The following is a 21,322-nucleotide window of genomic DNA, read 5'->3' as shown; positions in this document are numbered from 1 at the left end:
AAATAGCTTGGGGTGTCTACTTTCCAAAATGGGGTCATTTGGGGGGGGGGGGGTTTGTGCTATTTTGGCATTTTATGGCCTTCGAAACTGTGATAGGTAGTGAGGAGTGAAATCAAAAATTTGCGCCCTTAGAAATGCTGAAGGTGGTGCTTGGTTTTTGGGGCCCCATAAGCGGCTAGTCTCCCAAAAAGTCCCAAACATGTGGTATCCCCGTACTCAGGAGAAGCAGCAGGATGTATTTTGGGGTGCAATTCCACATATAATCATGGCATGTGTGAGCAATATACAATTTAGTGACAACTTTTTGTCATAATTCAATCACTTGGGATAAAAAGAAAATATTCAATGGACTCAAAATGCCTCTCAGCAATTTCCTTGGGGTGTCTACTTTCCAAAATTGGGTCATTGGGTCAAAATTGGGTCAAGCTTAAAGCGGGGGTTCACCCTTAGAGGGCACTTTTCCCCCTTCGCTTCCTGCTCGTTATTACTAGGGGAATCGGCTATTTATTTTAAAATATGTGCAGTACTTACCCGTTTACGAGATGCATCCTCTCCGTCGCTTCCGGGTATGGGCTTCGGGAATGGGCGTTCCTTCTTGATTGACAGGTTTCCGAGAGGCTTCCGACGGTCGCATCCATCGCGTCACGATTTTCCGAAAGAAGCCGAACGTCGGTGCGCAGGCGCAGTATAGAGCCGCACCGACGTTCGGCTTCTTTCGGCTACGAGTGACGCGATGGATGCGACCGTCGGAAGCCTCTCGGAAGACTGTCAATCAAGAAGGAACGCCCGCTCCCGAAGACCATACCCGGAAGCGACGGAAGAAGATGCAGCTCGAAAACGGGTAAGTACTGCACCTATTTTAATACAAATAGCCGATTCCCCTAGACCGAACGAGCAGGAATCTAGGGGAAGAAAAAAAAAAAATTTAGAAATGGGTGAACTCCCGCTTTAAAAGCTTTGTGGATCTGCTTAAGTACTCATTTGCATACGCTAGCCGGCATTTCGACTTGAAATGCCCCCAGCGGCGGATGCGGTACTGCATCCTAAGATCCGACAGTGTAAGTCTCTTACAGATGTCGGATCTTCTGACTATCTTTGGAAAAATCCTTCTGAGGATCGTTTCCAAAGATAGCCACAGGGATACGCAGGCTGAATAGCAGTTCCGCCTGCGTATCTCCTTTGAAGATTTGGCCCGATGTGTATATCATCTGAAAGTGGGCTTACCCTTTAATTTTTGCAATGTTCTACGTGCTGTAGCCTGCATATTGGTCCGGGTCTTAAGTGGTTAAGTTTACATTTTCAACAAAATTAAAAGGTAAATTAACTCCAAGTATCATGGCAACCCCTCCGGACCCTATAGCCGTTAGCGGCCATGATGCTCAATGTTGCCAGTGTAGTGGTCTGTACACCACAGAACACAACCCAAGAGTGAATATACATAATATAGCTCAAAATGACAAATGCCCATGAGACCGCGATGATCAATGAGAAGATTTTTTTTTCTTCTAGTACGCCTTAACAGAAGAAGAAGCCTCAGATACATTTCTTATTGGTCATCACAGTCACTGACCAAAGAGTGCTTGCCATTGCAATCATTATGATGGGTACACACTCTGGGACTTGGTATTGCAGTGTATGAACCACTAAACAGGCAGCACAGGGTATCATGGCCGTTATATGCAGCGGGGTCCAGAGGGGTGGCTAGGGTTTTAGAGTTAGGGCACTTTTCTATTTGTCATTAAAAAGTAAACTTATGCCGCATACACAGGATCGGACATCCTGACAACAAAACCGTGGATTTTTTTTATGACGGAACGTTGCCTCAAACTTGTGTTGCATACAGACGATCACACAAATGTTGTTGGAAATTCCGAACGATAAGAACGCGGTCACGTACAACATTACGACGAGCCGAGAAAAATGAAGTTCAATTAATTTGAGCATGCGTAGGATTTTTGTGCGTTGGAATTGCATACAGACAATTGGAATTTCCGACAAGAACTTTTGTTGTCGGAAAAATTGAGAACCAGCTCTCAAACATTTGTTGTCGCAAATTCCGACAGCAAATGTCCGATGGAGCCTACACAGGGTCGGAAAAACCGACCAAAAGCTCACATCGAACATTTGTTGTTGGAAATTCCGATCGTGTGTATGCGGCATTACGCTTTAAGGAATGCTGAAAATGATTTACCAGACAGGAATTTAAGTAACAAGTTAATTACTCACTCATAGCAGTTGGAAGCAGCCTTTAACCACTTAAGACCCGGACCTTTAGTCAGCTAAAGGACCCGGCCAGTTTTTGCGATTCGGCACTGCGTCGCTTTAACTGACAATTGCGCGGTCGTGCAACATGGCTCCCAAGCAAAATTGGTGTCCTTTTTTCCCCACAAATAGAGATTTCTTTTGGTGGTATTTGATCACCTCTGCAGTTTTTATTTTTTGCGCTATAAACAAAAATAAAGCGACACAAGGGGAACGACCTGAATGAGGGAATATTGATATTTTTCTGGTATCTCACTTTTGCATTACTATTTATATTTTTTCTTTCATTTTAGATTATACAGCGACAACCTTGCTTGACCCTCGCTCTGATGAAGAGGCTCCACCCTATATAAGCCTCGAAACGTTGGCACGTCTGTCTTTACTGCAATAGACAGCTTTCTTAGGGGGTGTTTTCTATACGCAATTTTTTGTCGCTAATATATATTGTTTTCTATGTTTTGTTATTATCCTTGTAATTTTTGATGTTTAAAGTTGTTTGACCTCTGTATGCCCGGATTTGCTTGCCCCTTTTCTTGGTCATATTGGATGCTTTTACTACATTTTGTAACTTTGGCCTTGATGTGTTGTTCACTTTAACAACACTGAATACAATTTGATACTTTGTGACAATATCATTGTTTACCAATCAATTTTTCACTTTATTTACAACCAGTCTCCCAATCTAAAAGTCCCACCGAGCAAACACAACCCCAATTTTGGGGTACACATATTTGTTCTAATTCAGGGATGTGGTGAGACCTAGGTTTATTTGGCTTAATTCCAATGGGACACCTATACCCCCTCTTTGTGTGGCTGTAGGTGTGACGTCATCGATTGTGTTTTCCTATAAAAGGGAACACACGATCGATGACAGCGCCACAGTGAAGAACGGGGAAGCTGTGTTTACACACAGCTCTCCCTGTTCTTCAGCTCCGGAGACTGATCGCGGGACTCCAGCGGCAATCGAGTCCGCGAGTCCGGACCGGGTCACGTGCACGCGCCCGCCGCACGCGACCCCACGGCTGGGCTTTAAGAGCCACGTACATGTAGGTGGATGTGCCCAGCCATGCCATTCTGCCGACGTATATCGGCGTGAAGGGGTCCTTAAGTGGTTAAATCAGCCTATGCATCCAGGTGACAGCAGTTGATAATACACATAAAAATAATGGCTCCAGGGAACAAGTCAGAGGTAGACCCAGGTCAGATCTCTCCGATAGTGATGTTGACTTTATCGGCCTTATCCAATAAGAATTTATTCAATTTTAAATGCTTATTCTTAAGTGCAGTAACCAATTAGAACTAATCGGATCTGCCCTCAGCAAAATTAATCCTAATTTGCTTTGCTCTAAGCAATTATCTCTTAAGAATTAAGAACTCTTGATTGAATCAGGCTGCATGTCTGCCCTCCCTCTGTGCTTTCGCTGACAGAGAATCCAATCAGTATAAATAACTGTATCCTTCCACAGCATGTAGAACATTGCAAAAATTAAAGGGTAAGCCCACTTTCAGATGATATACGCATCCTGCCTAACTAGCACTCCTGATCGAAAATATCTCACCCTCCCCCCACCCCAGATACACAGCCGTGGCCAAAAGTTTTGAGAATTACACATGTGCTGCCTCAGTGCTTTTAGATGTTTTTGTCAGATGTCACTAATACTATGGTATACTGAAGTATAATTACAAGCATTTCATAAGTGTCAAAGGCTTTTATTGACAATTACATGAAGTTTTTGCAAAGAGTCAATATTTGCAGCGTTGATCCTTCTTTTTCAAGACCTCTGCAATTTGCCCTGGCATGCTATCAATCAACTTCTGGGCCACATCCTAACTGATTGGAGTCCATTGTTGCATAATCAATGCTTGGAGTTTGTCAGAACTTGTGGGATTTTTTTTGTTTATCCGTCTCTTGAGGATTGACCACAAGCTCTCGTATCTATGCGCCGGACTCAGAAACTAAGATACGCCTGAAAATAGGCTTCATCCGGCCGACGTAACTTGACTACGCCGGCGTAGAGTGGGTGCATATTTACGCTGGACGTATTTGGCGCTCCTATTGATTTCCTATTCACATATGCAAATGAGGGAGATACGCCGATTCACGAACGTACGTCCGTCCGACGCAGTGCGCGTAAAGTCATACGTCCGGCGTAAAGTTATGCCCCATAAAGGAGGTGTAACTCAGCAGCATCCATGCAAAGGGCTGCAGCAGGGAACACAAGCCAACGTATTTTACGTAGTTTACGTAGGACGTGAATATGACTAGGCGTAGGTTACGTTCACGTCTGTAGGCAGTGATCCGACGTATCTTAGGCCGTTGTTCCGACGTGATTGTGAGCATGCGCACTGAAATGCGCCCACGGGACGGCGCATGCGCAGTTAGCGATACGTATCTGTTTTTTCTCAGTTTTGGTGTCTTGCCCGGCGTCCATCAGTGGCCTCGTCCGGTCCGGCGTCCGTCTGCGACCTCGGTGGTGTCCTCCCGGCTTCTCCCGCGCTGTCTTCATGTCGAATCCCCGCTTCCCGCGCTCAGTTTGAAGCCTCCGCCGACGTATACCGAGCGCAGTACACTCGGGTATATTCGGCCAGGCTCGGCTTCTCACGCATAAACGTCACAGAGCGTGACTACGAGCGAAGCCGAGCCTGGCCGAATGTACCCGAGTGTACTGCACTCGGTATATGTCGGCGCAGGCATTCAAACACGGCACGGGAAGCGGGTATCGGCGTATATCGCGCACCCACGATTTTGCCCTGATTTTCAGGGCAAAAAAATGTGCGTATACGCCGATAAATACGGTACTTATCCGTTTTGCAGGGATGAGTGTTTTCCAGAGTATTGCAGCAGCAATGGGATTCTTCTATAGAGGGTCTCCTAGTGGGGGATAGCTTGTGGGGTCTGCAGCAACTCTAACAAGCTTAACAGCGCAGCTCCAGGAGTGGTATGGTCTCCAGCTCAGGGATGGATGGTAGCTGTAGTTTGGTAGCCAAGCCGGCGTCAGCCGCTTAGAAGCTGAAGCCCATGTGAAACATCATTGGCACCTAATCTGGAACACCTGATTTTATAGATTGGAATTGGTGGTGCATCTACATTGGAGTACTTTAAGCATGTGCCCACTGTACCATGCACTTGTACGAGAAAGTCTCCTGTTCTCCTTATATTGATTCCTTTATGCAAAATACATGGTGTTCCCTCTGCTTTCCTATTAGAACCTGACCACACTTAACAGGAGAGCAGACCATGGTCAGTTCTCTAGCTATACTGGGAACCTAGTGTGCTCTCCTTTAATGATCAGACTTGTCCTGTTGCACAGCCATTCACTGGGAAGCTCAATGTGCTGCTACTTATTCTCTCCCCAAGCTCTTATGCAGCTGAGAATGGAGGTAACGTGATCATTTCTAAAAAAGGAAAAAGGTATTTATAATTTTTTTTATATCTATACACAATTATTTTTCCTTTCATTTCCGTTTTAAACTGAATGGGTTGTTTTACAAGGTGATTGTTTACAATCACTTGACTTTCCCTGCATTTGCATTAGATGATGAGAAGGCATACAACTGTTGCAGCCCCCTAACTTTGTTGCGAGAGTGATAGGATTTTTGTTTATTAGAGTAGGTCAATTTTAGGCTTGGCTGGCCAAGCATGTGTGTTTTTTTTTCATGGGTTGGGCAGCGATTCAGGGAGAGCTGGATGACTCATGGGCAGCTTTACTAAGACCTCCCTCCTACTTCTAGAACGTACAGGAACCTTCTAGAAGAATGGGAGGGGAAGTAAGGTGGAGCTGGCTGGAGTGTTCTGAGGGCCCTGATCAATCCCCAACAGAAGGGTTGGCAGGCCCCTCAAATACTCAGAGTCAGCCCAGCAGGGGCAGTGTGGAGAGTTTGGGTGGAAACTGGAGATGGAGTATTAGGCTGTGGTGTTCTTTGAGGGAGCTCCCCAGTCTGGGGGGGGGGTGACCTTGGGCCTGGACAGGACCCTCTTCAAGGCACCCAGAGGTGTCCTGGCCAGGAGGCACTGGGAGCAAAGAGAGGACAGCAGGAGAACACTGCCGTGCAAGTCTCCAGGAGGAAGAGAAACAGCCAAGAGGGCTGGTGAGTGACACACAGTCAGGAGGACTGTGAAGCATGCCTGAGAGGACTGGGATGGAGCAGATTGGGATGGATGTAGAACCAGTCAGGAGGACTGTGGTGGCATGGGCAGGAGAGTGGAGAAGCTGCAGCCAGGAGGGCTAGCAGTGCCTGAAGAGGTGGTGCCGGGAGCACCAAGGACTTCTACTTTTTGGCTACACCATGGGGGCTTGTGGTCCCTGCCAGATTCAACTGAGATTGTGCAGAATTTGAAACTGTGCTTGCTGGTCCTTTGAGTCGTTTTTCTGCAAGCGAGTATGTGCTAGAGCTAGAAGAGGAAAGTGTGTACTGTAAAACCTTGGATTGCGAGCATAATTTGTTCCAGAAACATGCTTGTATTCCAAAGCACTTGTATATCAAAGCACATTTCCCCATAAGAAATAATGGAAACTCAAATGATTCGTTCCACAACCGTTTATCCATAGGTCCTTCAGTTTATAGTCCATATAAAAAGATTATAGCAATGTGACCAGGTTGTGTGACCATAACATGTCCATTCACAAATGGAAGCCTCCACAAGGGGATTAGAAGCAAAGTCCAGCAGGAGCTACAGAGTATAAAAGAGAAGAGAGGCGCCTCTAAGTGTAGCAATATGTTGCTAAATGTTGTACCTTTATTAAATGTGACCATATTGCTACACTTAGAGGTGCCTCTCTTATCTTTTATACTCAGTTGTGACATGTTACTCTTATAGCAAGACATCGCTTGTATATCAAGTCAAAAATTATTAAGAAATTTAGCTTGTCTTGCAAAACGCTCTCAAACCAAGTTACTCTCAAACCAAGGCTTTACTGTATATACAGGGCCAGATTCAAAAAGGAGATACGACGGCGTGTCTCCGGATACGCCGTCGTATCTCTGAGTGTGCGCGGTCGTAACTATACGACTGATTCAGAGAATCAGTTACTCATAGATTTCCCTAAGATCCGACCGGCGTAATTGTCTTACACCGTTGTATCTTAGGCTGCATATTTACGCTGGCCGCTAGGTGGCGCTTCCGTATAGTTACGTGATGAGTATGCTAATTAGTTAGATACGCCGATTCAGAAAGCTCACAACTCCAATCGCGTTCTGCGATCCACCAACCAAAATTTGCTCCAAATACCAAAAGCCAATTACAAGTCCAAAGGAGAAAGAAGATTCGCGGTCCAGGGTCCCAGACTATGGAACGCTTTACCAACCAGCATTCGGTTGGAGGAAAATCACTTAGCGTTCAGGAGAAAGATCAAAACTCATCTCTTTTGATATCAAAGGAGACAGGAACAACAAGCGCCCAGAGGCGATTTGGTTTGCATGTGCCGCACTATATAAGTTTTTCATTCATTCATTCAGAAACATACGTCCGGCCGGCAATTTTTTTTACGTTGTTTAAATTAGGCTTTTTTCGGCGTAAAGTTACCCCTGCTATATGAGGCATAGCCAATTTTAAGTATGGACGTCATTCCCGCGGCGAGTTTTGAAAACTTTACGCCGTTTGCGAAAGTCGTTCGCGAATAGGGCTGTATGTAAGTTACGTTCACGTCTAAAGCAATGACGACTTGCGGCGTAATTTCGAGCATGCGCACTGGGATTTTTTCACGAACGGCGCATGCCCAAATACGTGGGGTCACAGTGAATTTAAATAAAACACGCCCACATCATCCCCATTTGAATTAGGCGGGCTTACGCCGACACACATACGTTACGCCGCCGTAACTAAGGGCGCAAGTTCTTTCTGCATACGGAACTTGCACCCTAAGTTACGGCGGCGTACCGTATCTGCGATACGTTACGCCCGCCGATAGATAGACAATTCTATCTGAATCCGGGCCACTGGGTGTATATAGTTCCAGTCGCTAAAGAGTTCCACTGATCAAATGGGCATCCCATATTAACCCTTCCCTATACAAGTTTAATTCCCCTAATAAAAAAAAGCTGCAAGGACTGCTTCTTGTCTCTGAAGTGAATGGAAAACTTGTGTGCCTGGCTGTGCAGGGTGGGAGACGACCTTCACCAGGGGCCCCTAGCCCTACACAACATCTAATTTTTTCAAGTATATCACCTTCATCTATAGGCCCTGTTGGAATAAATATCTAATATTTCCAGTTCTAGTAAGTTTAAAAGTCAATGCTTTACATGGGGTGTACTTACTTATTTCACATTCATTGGTCTAGAGTTCAGCCTTCAGGATAAGAAGTTTTAATTATACAGGAGCGAACTTTTAAATTTGTCCTTATGTAACGCAGTAATCATACATCAGGGGGAGATTTCCGATATGTAAAGAAGATTTAGCACGGTGAAAGGCTGGCCGTGCCGGGATTTAATCACCTGAAATGTGCAGAGTAATTTGGCCGCGCTCCGCTGTGTTCTGCTAAACTCTTACATAACCGTCCTGGATGAGCGGCCTATAAATAGCCGGAGAATTGTGCTCCCTGCCGGCGGTCTGCCGCTGCAGACACGCTGTTTACATTGCACTGACAAAGATCCACACACACTAAAGAGGACCCTCACCCATGAAATTCATTTCTTTCCATCTGCTTCCTCCCACCTCCCTCAGCTGCAGATAATTAGCCGGATTCAGAAAGGACTTACGCCAACGTTCCTTCTGATACGCCGCGTAAGTCCACGGATGCGCCGTCGTATCTATGCGCCTTATTCAGCAAACAAGATACGCCTGAATTTTGGCTTGATCCGACCGACGTAAGTCTCCTACACCGTCGTATCTTGGGCACATATATACGCTGGCCGCAAGGGGCGCTTCCATTGATTTACGCGTCGAATATGCAAATGACCGAGATACGCCGATTCACGAACGTACTTGCGCCCGTCGCTGTATTCTACGCCGTTTACGTAAGGCGTACGTCCGGCGTAAAGTTATTCCACCTAAAGCAGGTGTAAGTCATGTTAGGGTATGGACGACGGAACAGCCGTCGTATTTTACGTTGTTTACGTAAGTCGTATGTGAATGGGGCTTGGCGTAGGTTACGTTCACGTCGTAGGCATTGAGCCGGCGTATCTTAGGGAGTAAATTTGACGTGATTCTGAGCATGCGCACGCATGCGCCGTTCGTTCGGCCATTCATTTACATGGGGTCACGTTTCATTTTAATAGATCACGCCCACTACCTCCCTACTTTGAATTAGGCGGGCTTACGCCGGCCAATTTACGCTACGCTGGCGCAACGTAGGGGGCGAGTGCTTTGTGAATATTGCTCTTGCCTCTCAAAGTTACGTTGGTGTAGCGCATATGAGATGCGCTACGCCGGCACAAAGATGTGCCGCTATACCTGAATCCGGCTAATTGTGTTTATGTTGGAAAAGGCAAATCTTTTTTTTTGTTTATAAGTTTTGCAGCCCACCATCTCCTTATTCCTTGGCTAAGGGTGATATTAGTCGTGGACACCCGTTGTCTCCTGGGATGTCACCATCACATATCCCAGGGTTTTAGTGAGGGACAAAGTCAGTGCAATTTGGATCATGGCCACAATTTAAGTATTCGGGATTTGACATGTACGATATCCCACATCACACATGAAAATTATGTCCCCAAGCAGGAGTTTCCAGATGGCAACACGACAGCATAGCACCACAGGGAGAACTTTGGCTGCACTCCATGGATTAGCCAGTATGTCTATTTTTATTACCTTACTGAAATAGTTGGAGAGATGCAGTTTAGTTTTACCCAGGAAGGATGAAGTTCTTCTTTAAAGAGTTTGTCCTGCAGCCTCTTGGAATACTTACATAATAAGGGGTAAGGCCACCTGATGACGTCTTCGGGTGACCCCTTGTGATGTCCTTTAGGTAGATTCAGAGAGAATGCTGCAAATTTGCGGCGGCGTAGCTTAGCGTGTTTAGGCTACGCAGCCGTAAGTTAGCGAGGCAAGTACTTGATTCTCAAAGTACTTGCCTGCTAAGTTACGGCGGCGTAGCCTAAAGCGGGCGGGCGTAAGGGCGCCTAATTCAGGCTTGACCCGACGTGATTGACGTTTTTTTTTAACTGGCATGCGCCGGGCGCCTACATTTCCCAGTGTGCATTGCGGCTAAGTACGCCGCACGGGCCTATTGATTTTGACGTGGACGTAAACAACGTAAATCCCTATTCACGGACGACTTACGCAAATGACGTAAAAATTTCTGATTTTGACGCGGGAACGGCGGCCATACTTTAACATTGGCAACGCCACCTAGGGCCCAGCTCTAACTTTAGGCGGCCTATCTCTTAGGTAAACGGCGTAAATGTACTGCGTCGGCCGGGCGTACGTTCGTGAATCGGCGTATCTACTAATTTACATATTCTACACCGACCACAATGGAAGCGCCACCTAGCGGCCAGCCTCAATATTGCAACCTAAGATAGGACGGCGCAAGCCGTCGTATCTTAGATATGTTTAAGCGTATCTCTGTTTGAGAATACACTTAAACATAGGTCGGCGCAGATTCTGAGTTAGGTCGGCGTATCTACTGATACGCCGGCCTAACTCTCTCTGAATCTACCTACTTGACCCAACATGCCCCGGTTGCAGACGTCACAAAGGAAAGGGGTCACCCAGTGATGTCACTGGGTGGCCCCTCCCCTTCATTTATTTAGCGGCAGGATTCCTGTACTAAGGGGCAAAGAAGAGTGCGCAAATCCCTGATATCGGAAACTGTGCGCAAAAAAACTTCTAAATGGGACTTTTAAGGGCATACATTTCAACATATATTAAAATTTCACAATAAGCTTTATTGACACATCTAAAGTAAATGTACAGATAAAATACTGATGCGGTTACAAATTAAAGCGGCGTTTCACCCTAAAGTGGTATCCTTTCCCACTTCCGGGAGTCCAGGCTGCAGCCGTGACGTCACCGCGGGGATCCCTCCTCCTCCCCCGGCCACCGGGGCAATAGGAGAGAGGAGCGGGGCCTCGCGCATGCTACCCGAAAGGCTAAACTGCCGGGTTCCCTTACCCGCAATGGCGATGGCAGCACCCGACAGCTGATGGAAACATCTGCTGCGTTCCCGACATTGAGGGACTCCAGGAAAGGTGAGTGTCCATTTAGAAAAAGCCAGCAGCTGCAGTATGTGTAGCTGCTGGCTTTTAATTTTTTGGCCGGAACACTACTTACATGATTTGTAAAGATATACAAAAATAACCACAGCTTTCTGTCCGAAATGGATCATATGGACATATAAAGACCCTGAATAGTTAATCATGGTTATTCAAAGTGGTTGGATTGACCCCCCCTACAGCAATTATAGAGACGAGGGATTGGTATTTTCTACTCTTAATCTTCTGTATTTGTGTACTAATTTCTGTTAGGGCAGGGCAAAGAAGAGTGCCCACATCCCTGTGGGCGGTGGCAGGTGGTGGCTCTGCCCCCCCCCCCCAAAGCACCTTGCCCCCATGTTGATAGAGAAAAGGGTCTCTTCCCGACAACCCAGGCTAGTGGTTGTCAGGGTCTGCGGGTGGGGGGCTTATCGGAATCTGGTAGCCCCCCTTTAAAAAGGGGCCCCAGATCCTGCCCTCCCCATGTGAATGGGTATCGGTTGCATTATACTCTTGCAGTGAAATGTAAAAAAAAAAAGTATTTTATTAATATTCCGGTGCCTTCTCTCCCAGTGCCGTCTTCTGCCCAAGCCATCTTCTCCCGCCACCGTCTTCTCCTGCTGCTTTCTCTTGCCGATGCTGTCTTCTCCCAGAGCTGTCTTCTTTATCGCCGCCGGTTACCTGAAAATAAAGCCGCTCTTCTTCTGTGGCTGTCATCTTTGTTGTTGCCCGCTGTGTGGCATCTCTTATATAGCCATGGTATGTGGACTTTTCACAAAGTCATCCTGTCAGGGCCGATCCTAGGCAGGGTGCGCAGAGTGCTTTGCACCCAGGCGCCTGCAGAGGTGGGGGCGCCGAAGTGCCAGAGTTCTCCCCTCCTTCTGGCAGTGCTCGGGGGAGGGGCCGCTCCTCTTACTAACACAAGGGTTCTAGTTTTCGGTGGCTGCTGAGTGCTGATGTGCAGGAATGAATTCCTCACACTGGGAGTCTGGGATCCCGCACTGTCTCCACCAACTCCAGTTGGAATGCCTCCCCCTCCCATCTCTATTTCGGGCTGCAGAGAAAACCAAGGTGAGTCTCAGTGTGCTGGAGGATGGCATCCCCAGCGTACCTTTACATTTGCTCTGGGCTGCCCCTGCTCTAAATGTTTTATAGCACAATAGATTGCATAGGATACATAGCCCTTGTCCCTTCCTGCGCCTCAGTAGTCCATCTAAAGATGTGATGTATAATGAGATGTACTAAGAGCCCTTTCACACTGACAGTGCTGGGGCGTCGGCGGCAAAGCGCTGCTAGTTTTAGCGGCGCTTTATCGTAGTTTTAGAGGTACTTTTAACCCATCACTAGCGGCCAACTAAAGTGTTCAAAGCGCCATTGCCAAGGCGATTTGCAGGCACTGACCATTGATTTCAGCCGGCAGGGGTGCTTTAGGAGTGGTGTATACAAACACTAAAGCGCCTCAAAGAAGCTACTTGCAGGAAATTTTTTGAGTTCCTGCCGCTCCAGTGTGAAAGCACACTGGGACTGCAGATGAGGCTTTTTTCAGGCGCTATTTTTAATGCTAAAGTGCATTTCTGTGGTTGAGTCATTGCCATAGAAACATTTGTAAAGGGGAGGGGTTAATAAAATGACCACGCCCATGTGGGGGCGCCATAAATATTTCTGCACCCAGGCGCCTGTGACCCTAGGATCGGCCCTGCATCCGGTGAGCCCGCCCCGTGTGACGTCACAAGGGGCAGGCTCTCCGGGTGATGTCATCAGAAAAGACAGCCTCGGGAGAAGATGGCGGTGGGAGAAGATGGCGGTGGGAGAATATGGCACAGGGAGAATATGGCGGCGGGAGATGGCGGCTCGGGGAGAAGATGGCACCGGGAGAAGACGACACAGGGAGAGACAGCGGTGGGGGAATACAGCTTAGAGCTATTTTATTACTAAAGGACTTGTCAAAAAAAAAAATTTCACTGCTTTTTTGAGGTGAATGGGTAGGGGTACGATGTACCCGATACCAATTCATGTGGGGGGGTGGGCCCGAAACCAGATTCCGATAAGCTCGCTGCCCCCAGACCCCAACAACAACCAGGGTTGTTGGGAAAAAGCCCTTGCCCCCCCCCCCCCATGTTGAGGGCATGCGGCCGAAGGGCCTGATATAGACCTTGCTACAGGCAAACAGAATTTCCGATAGGAATTTTTTCCGTCTGAAAATTTGAGAACCAGCTCTCAAACTTTTGTTGGCGGAAATTCCAACAGCAAAAGTCCGATGGAGCATACACACGGTCGGAATTTCGGACCAAAAGCTCACATCAGACTTTTCTTGTTGGAATTTCCGATCGTGTGTAGGCGGCATTAGTCTTAGGACTAAAATGGCATTTTAGTTTTAGTCCCATTTTAGTCTTCTGCAATTGTTTTAGTTTTTGTCGACTAAAATCTAATGAGTACAGTGGCACCTTGGTTTACGAGTAATGCGGTTAACAAGCGTTTTGAAAGACAAGCAGCTTTTTTTTTTTTAAATCTGACTCAGTTTGCGAGTGTTGTCTCACAACACGAGCAGAATTCAAGCTAATGGGGTGTGCATTTGGCCAGAGGTGCGGGGGCGCCGGTGACACTCCGAACTGTTTGGAACGGTTCAGAGACGTTCGGAAACACTCGGAATCACTCGAAAATACTCCGTTCCCGGGTGTTTCCAAGCCTTTACAAGGGTTTCCGAGGTCAACCGAGCTGTCTCCGAGCATTTCTGAGGCTCTCCGGCGCACCCCACCTCTGGCCACATGCGGTATTGCATGCCATTGAAGTCAATACGGAACAAATTATTTTAGTTTTCATTGACTTCTATGGGGAAACTCGCTTTGATATGCGAGTGCTTTGGATGACGAACATTCTCATGGAACGGATTATGTACGTAATCCAAGGTTCCATTGTATAATTAAATTGCATTGCATTAGTTAACTTTTCACTACAATTTCCAAACTCAGTATATACTGCCGGAGTGAAACATGGAATATGTTATTATTTATGGTATTGAGGTATGAACATGCACTACAGACCAGTGTTAATTTTGAAGTCATATTTCATTTTAGTTTTAGTCATATTTTAGTCATCTCAATTGTTTTAGTTTTAGTCATATTTTAGTTGACTAAAATAGTATTAATTTAGTCGACTAAAATGTTTTAGTCGACAAAATTAACACTACACGGGAGTAACAAAGCTGGAAGAAAACTACAAGCAAGATAATAGATGAGCTCATAGACAGATTGGTGGAAGGTCCTCTTTATGGCAAGCGTGACGATAACCATTAACAATATTTGCTCTGTGCAATTGCTCTACAGGTCTCCTACAAAATTCAGTAATGAAAGATTGAGGTAAATGGCCATAAATGGAAATGGAAAAAAGAACATAGGCCATAAAACAAAGATTTGTGTGCCCAGGTAAGGCCGTGCCGTCAGCAGGCAGCAATAACATCATAATATTTGATTAGTGTGAGGAACGACTTCATTTATTTCAGCAATCATTTGCTTTTAGGGAGAAACACTTTGGTTTCTTCATATCCCTGAGAGGTGATACCACGACTTCTTAAGAAATGATATCATTTGGAAGAACAGCTGCCATTCTACAAGCAGCACTGCATTATGATTGTTTATGGAACGGGACATAATAAAACTCAGCGGGCGGAAATGAGAAAGTCTTTGGAAACAAATGAAGAGTCATTAAGTGAAATCACTGCTGAAATATTAAAAGCTGAACTTTAGGCTTAAAGGGTCACTAAAGGAAAAAAAAATGTTGCCTAAAATGAATGGGGTGGATTCAAGAAGCAATTGCGCCTGTGTAACCATAGGTTACACAGCGCAATTGCTTACTTGCCCCGGCGTAACGAGTGCTCCTGATTCAGGAACCTCGTTACGCCGATTGCAGCCTAAGATCTGCGCGGCATAAGGCTCTTATGCCCGCATATCTTAGGCTGCATTCTTGCGATGACCGCTAGGTGGCGTTCCCGTTGTGCTCAGCGTATAGTATGCAAATTGCATACTAACACCGATTCACAACGTTGCGCGAGCCCTGAGTACGCAATTTACATTGTTTCCGTACGGCGGTTTTTGCGTAAGGCTGGGGTGCTAGGATTACTATTGCGACAACACATCATCAATGTTACGTATACCCGTCGTTCCCGCGTCGCGAAATTTGAATTTTACGTACTTTTAATTTAAATGATTCCCGCCCCCTACGGGATCATTTAAATTGCGCGCGCTTGCGCCGGGCATTTTGCCGGCGCGCCCGCGCAATTTACGGAGCTTCTGCTCCGTGAATCGAGGGCAGCGCAAGAAAATTGCGGGGGCGCAGGGCAAAATCGTTGCCCTGCGCCTCCGTAATAAATGCGCAAATGTAGCTGAATCCGGGCCAATGTCTGCAAGGTAGACAGACAGAATGGTGTAATGATTCTGTTAAAAAACGAGTAAAATTCCTTCATCTATATCACCTCCGGCGTTCTAGTTCTGTTCTCTCATTCACTTTCTGGTTTGCAGTGCTCGTTCATGTAAGAACTACGGGCCTGATTCCCAAAAGAGATACGCAGACTTAACTCCATTTTTCTAAATTTACACGGCGCGTATATTTGCGCACGATCTTCAAAACGAGTTAAGCAAAGATTTCCGTATTTTCAGCCGTACTTAAATTAGTTACACCAGCGCATCCCCGGGCGCAAATTACGCTAGTCTCGCCGCTGTTTTTGATAGGCAAAGATGCAAATGAGGGAGTTAGGGCGATTCTCAAAATTAAGTGTGTGCGCCGTATTTTCCGCCCTGTGCGCACCTGTTAGTTTTCCTGACTAAATTTCCACATTATAAAACCAGCCCTAATTTTACACATGCCGTGGAAGGGTTTGCTGTAGGTAGTGACTAGAGCTTAGAGCTATAGTTGAGAAGGGTCGTTTTTGAAAAATGCCAGGGCCAGCTATGATTCTGACGGCACTTGCTGCCTTACAGGCACAAAGGAGGAGGAGGGCACAGAGGAGGAGGATGAGGGCACAGGCGAGAGTTTATCGTCCACGGCGTGATCTTTTGCAAATGCCAGATTATGAGGTGTATGGCAACTACAGGTTCGATAGGGAAGCCATCCTGGAGATCACCCAACTTCTTCATGAGGATCTTATCACCCCAACCAGACGCTCCCATGCCCTGACACCTCTTCATAAAGTGATGGCAACCCTGCATTTTTTATCCAGTGGCTCATTCCAGCGTGCATCTGGAGGTCTGGCTGGGATGGTGCAGTCAACAATGAGTAGATGTGTCCATCAGGTGGTCCCTGCCATACTGCGGCGCATGACCAACCAGTTTGTGATGCCCACCCAGGAGGAGCAGCGTGTGCAAGCCATGACAGACTTCTACAGCATTGCTGGCTTCCCAAGGACCATCGGGGCGATAGACTGCACCCATGTGGCACTACAGCCCCCCCATGAAACTGAACACCTGTTCAGAAACAGGAAAGGCTGGCATTCGATAAACGTACAGGTGATCGTAGATGCCCATGGCCTCATCTGGCTAGTTTGTGCCAAGTTTCCAGGGTCGTGCCACGACAGTTACATCCTACGGCAGACCAAGATCTACCAAGACTTGGAGCAGAATGTGTATGGAGACAGCTGGCTGATTGGTGAGTGACATTGGAGTCAGGTATGCCCCCCCCATGATGCAGACATCACAAGGGGCACATGCATGACTAATATCCTCCTGTCTTTTCCCTTACAGGGGACTCTGGATATGCGTTGGGACCCCACCTGATGACCCCCTTTAGGAACCCCCAAACACCCGGAGAACGCAAATTCAATGAGGTGCACATCCAGACCCGGGCAATAGTAGAGCGGACATTTGGCCTTCTCAAGTCCAGATTTAGATGCCTTGACAAGACTGGGGGTACACTCTTGTATTCCCCAGACTTTGTCTGCCAAATTATTGGGGCATGTTGCATCCTCCATAATTTTGCTGTGAGAAGGGGCCTGCATGTTGAGATATGTCCTGACCTAACCCCCCACCCAGGCAATCCCCCCCCCCCAAACCCCTCTACCCGGTCTGCTGAGGGCCAGGCAATAAGGAGACAACTGTCTGAAGGCATCTTTGCCCAGTAAATGGACCCTAATTATCTTTTTATTTTGGCTTTCCCCAGAAAAAATCACAGAGATTATGTGACATGTAAAAATTGTATTTGCAAATAAAATGCACATTACTTATATGACAATGAGAATGTTTTTTTTTTGGGTAGAAAACGCACAATAATTATCTCACAATGAGAATGCATGAATGCACGTCACTGTGGTCCCTAGCACAGACACATCACATGCACATTGAATTGGATTAGATCCAAGTACCCCCCCCCCCCCTTTGGTACTTGGGAGCAGTAACGCCCCGCCACGGCTCCAATTATGTCACTGTGCATTCATACACCATTCAGGAACCTAGGATGACTTCTCCCTGGTCCTGGGGATCCATACTCCACCAAAACTGAGGGTGACACCCTTATGTTTTCAGGAATGCCACCCCCCCACATTCAAACATCACGGGAACGGGCACGGGCACGGCCACGGGGATGGCCACGGCCGACTGGGGGATCTTCACGGGGGGGGGGTCTGTGCAGGGGAGGGAGTATTTTCATGGGGGGGGGTCTGTGCAGGGGAGGGAGTATTTTCATGGGGGGGTCTGTGCAGGGGAGGGAGTATTTTCATGGGGGGGGTCTGTGCAGGAGAAGAAGGAGCCTCCCCTGGTGTCTGTCCTCCTGCTGGCCTTCCCTCCAAGGCAACGGCTATCCTTGTCAGACAGGAAGTAATGTCAGCCGTATTAGCCTGGCCAGCCCGGGTATTGGCCTGCACAGCCCGGGTATTGGCCTGCACAGCCTGGGTGAGGGCAGTCACCTCCTGGGCCACGCCTGTTGTTGCGTTTTTCAGGTCCCACAAACACGTGATGACCCCCACTGAGTTGGTGGCCACCTCACCCAGTGACTCCCTCATTGCACCCAGGCTGCGCTCCACCTTGGTTAGAGATTTTTTTATTTCAGCCAGACTGCGGGTCTGCCGGACATTGTCCCTCAACAGACTGACCGGCAGACGCACCAACCCCCCCCTGGTTTCCGGGGTCGGCCTCCTACTTGCCCCTGAGGCTTGTGGCCTTGGAGGAGGAGTTGGAGTGAGCCATGGGTGCTGCTGCATGTTGGAGAAGGGTTGGAAGGGGCCACCCATGATGGTGGCCTGACTGCTGGGCGCCTGTGGGGTTCCCTCAGGGGATGACTCAAAGGTCATATCTTGGCCCATCATGATTTGCTGCCCAATCTCAATATTGTCATCTTCCTCCCCCTCATCCTCCTCCCACTCAACATCCAAATTAGGGGAGTTGTAGGCACTCCCCTCCCATGGCGAATCCTGCCCTTCTTGGGACTCTGCATCAGCCTGTCTTGGGGGTGGTGCAGCAGCCTGCCCTGATGGGCAAGCAACCTCCTGCCCTGATGAGCCAGGAACCTCCTGCCCTGATGGGGCTGCCACCTCCTGACCTGATGGGGCTGCAACCTCCTGGGCTGATGGGGCTGCCACCTCCTGGGCTGATGGGGCTGCCACCTCCTGGGCTGATGACCCAGCAACCTCCTGGGCTGATGGGGCTGCCACCTCCTGGGCTGATGACCCAGCAACCTCCTGGGCTGATGGGGCTGCAACCTCCTGGCCATCTGGGGAGGACACAAAACAATCACAGGTTGGTGGATCCACACACTTGGCACATCTTCCCTTCCCCCACCCACACATGCTAATCACCAGATAGAAATTCCAAAATATTACCTGTCCTCATAAGAGGATCATTGTCAAAGCCAGGCAGGCCCACCACCTGCTGTGGGTGGAAACACTGGGCCACTGCCCATTCCTCCTCACTCATCCTGACTGGGCAGGGTCCCCCTCCTCCAGTGCCCCTGGTATGGGCATGCAGCGTTGCCAGCTTGTTCCGGGACACGCTCCTCAAGTCATTGATTTTTTTTTTTAACTCCAGCGATGGTCCTGGTCTCCCCCCCCCCCCCGCCGCATTGATCCTATCGGTAATATTTTTCAGGATCTCCTTCCTCCTGGCCGGGGTGGTGTTGTGGCTCTCAGGGCCATGGAGAAATCGCCCATATTTAATGACGCCCTGAGCAAGTATATGCTTCTCCGCCGGTGTAAAATTTAGCTTCCTGCGCTTGGGAGCCATGACAGACAACACCCAGCAACAGGGAACTCACCCAAAAAACAAACAACAATACACACACACAACAAAGAAAATAAAAACAAGCCCGAAAAAAAAAACAGACAGCTACTATAAATTCAAAAACAAACAGGCAAAAAAGGGAAACAAAAAACAATCACACACCAAAAAAGAAACACTTATCAAAAACAAACAGGCAAAAAAGGAAAACAAAAAACAATCACACACCAAAAAAGACACACTTATCAAAAACAAACAGGCAAACAATCAAAACAAAGAACAAATTATCAAAAACAAACACCAACTATACACTCCAACTCCACAACAACTTTTCTCACAAACAAATCTTACCAACAAACACTGACAAACGTTCAAAGCAGAAGCAACTTGCTTTAGGAAGGGAACACAGGGAAATACTTTTGCAATAGAAGTGTGTATGACTGGGGCTATTTAGACAAAGGGCGATCCTCAAACTAAGTACGCTTGGCCTTTTACCTATCTCACTGATTGCGATGACCAAAGTTCTGCACATGCGCAGTACGGTCCAGATTCGTGCGCGCATGCGCAGTACGGCCGGCCCTTCATTTGCATGGGGTCACGGCTCATTACAATGAAGCACGCCCACTTCATTCCCACTTGCCATAACCACGCCTTACGCATTGGAACTTAGGTTAAGGATGGCGCAATTTTGTGCGCAAATGCGCTGTGGATACGGTAGTTACGACACCAACTTAGGGCGCCGTAACTTAAATGACATAAGTTAGAAAATCCTAAATTTACACAGGTTTTTGGGAATCAGGCCCTTCATTTCCCAGTATGCATTGCGGCACGCCCAGTAATTCACACCTCCTTGAAGTCTCTAACGCGTAGAGAGCGTCCTGCCGCACAAATGTAGTTCCCAGGAGGGGGCGAGCACGTTACTGACCACCGCAGTAAATCCTCCCTTCACGGTGGTGTAACAATCAGACAAGCAGGAAGTGAACAGAACAGAGAAGAAATAGAGCAACTTCTAAGCAAAAACGAACAATGAGGAAGTGAAAAGAGGAATGTCTGCAGGTAAAGGATGCTTATTATGAAAACAAAAAAAAATCCTTTACAACCCCTTTAAGCTCACACAGTTGTTGATTTTCAAAGTTGCCTTTAACATGCAATGTTAGGGCTAATTTTACACTTGTAGTTGGGGGTGGGGGGCGGTAAAAACACACGTTGAGACAAATTTTGCAAAGCATCAAAGCCAGCTGAGGAGCTCATTTACATTAGCATTGCCCTCTGCCATGGATCGATTTTTAGAGGGTGTTGATGAGGCAATATTCTGAAGCAGTGAGGAGGCGTTACAGTAACTCAGAGCAGTTCATTTCAGTGTTTATTTCAAGATTTGATTGATGTGGATGCGTCCTGCACTTCCTTATGGTTGCTCAGGCATCAGGACGCTTTAGCATCAGCTCCCCCGCTTACGGAAGACCTTGCTGGGGACCGGGACTTGCCTGACACCGTAGTGATAACAGACCTAAGCCATATATGCCTGATACTTCATATAATTTGTGAGTAGCCATTTGGCTGTTTGTTTACTCAATTTTATTAAAAGTTCTCTTTATACTGCACTTAGATTGGCGCATCCTTTTTTTCTTCTTTGTACACATTTTTCAGAGCTTGCTTCTGCTTTGGGATTGCTGCCGCTAAGCGCCTTGGACTATATTGATTTTTTTCCGGAACAAGAACTACTATTATTAATT

The sequence above is a fragment of the Rana temporaria genome, chromosome 4, assembly GCF_905171775.1.
Source record: "Rana temporaria chromosome 4, aRanTem1.1, whole genome shotgun sequence".
Classification (NCBI taxonomy): domain Eukaryota; kingdom Metazoa; phylum Chordata; class Amphibia; order Anura; family Ranidae; genus Rana; species Rana temporaria.
The sequence above is the reverse complement of the archived record's forward strand: the minus strand, read 5'-3'. Positions refer to the sequence as shown.